Source organism: Myotis davidii, unplaced genomic scaffold, assembly GCF_000327345.1.
Source record: "Myotis davidii unplaced genomic scaffold, ASM32734v1 scaffold43, whole genome shotgun sequence".
NCBI classification, from domain to species: Eukaryota; Metazoa; Chordata; class Mammalia; order Chiroptera; family Vespertilionidae; genus Myotis; species Myotis davidii.
In genome coordinates, this window is record NW_006294590.1 from 447,284 (window position 1) to 447,858 (window position 575).

Sequence of the window (575 nt, forward strand, 5' to 3'; positions counted from 1 at the left end):
CGCCCAGGAGCCCAGCGCGCATTGGCTCCCCAAAGGCGCTCAGCCTCAGGTCCAAGCTTGGTCCTATTCAGACAGCGCCGGGTTCCAGAAAACCGAACCCTATTTCGAATCCCTTCAGGGACGACCTTCCTCCCCCCCTTACTCTATTCCTGTCTCCCTGTCCGTACGGCGAAATACCTGCCTCGCTCAGGGCGCCCCAAAGGTTGACTTGTGAAGGGGGTCCTAGCCTTCGGCCTCCGATCCGCGGGCCCAGGCCCCAGATCCCTGCCTAGCGCGGGGTGCTTGGGGACGCGATCCCTCGTCCCCTTGCCGGCCTGAGGATCGATATTTCCGGCGGCACCTGGACCTCCCCTCCTCCCTTTTCCCCCCTACCCCCTCCACCCCCGTCATCAGCCCTCTCTTCCGGGGCCGGAACTATCGTGCCAGAGCCCAGGTTTCCCAGCCGGCGGGGTGAGGAGGACGCTCGCCACTAGGAAACGGAAGGGGGCGGGCTCCGAGCGCGGCGTTTTGGGAGCGCGAGGTATTCTGGGAGCGCGGGACCGCCATTCGCTCGCCTCACGCTCTCGCAGTCGCCT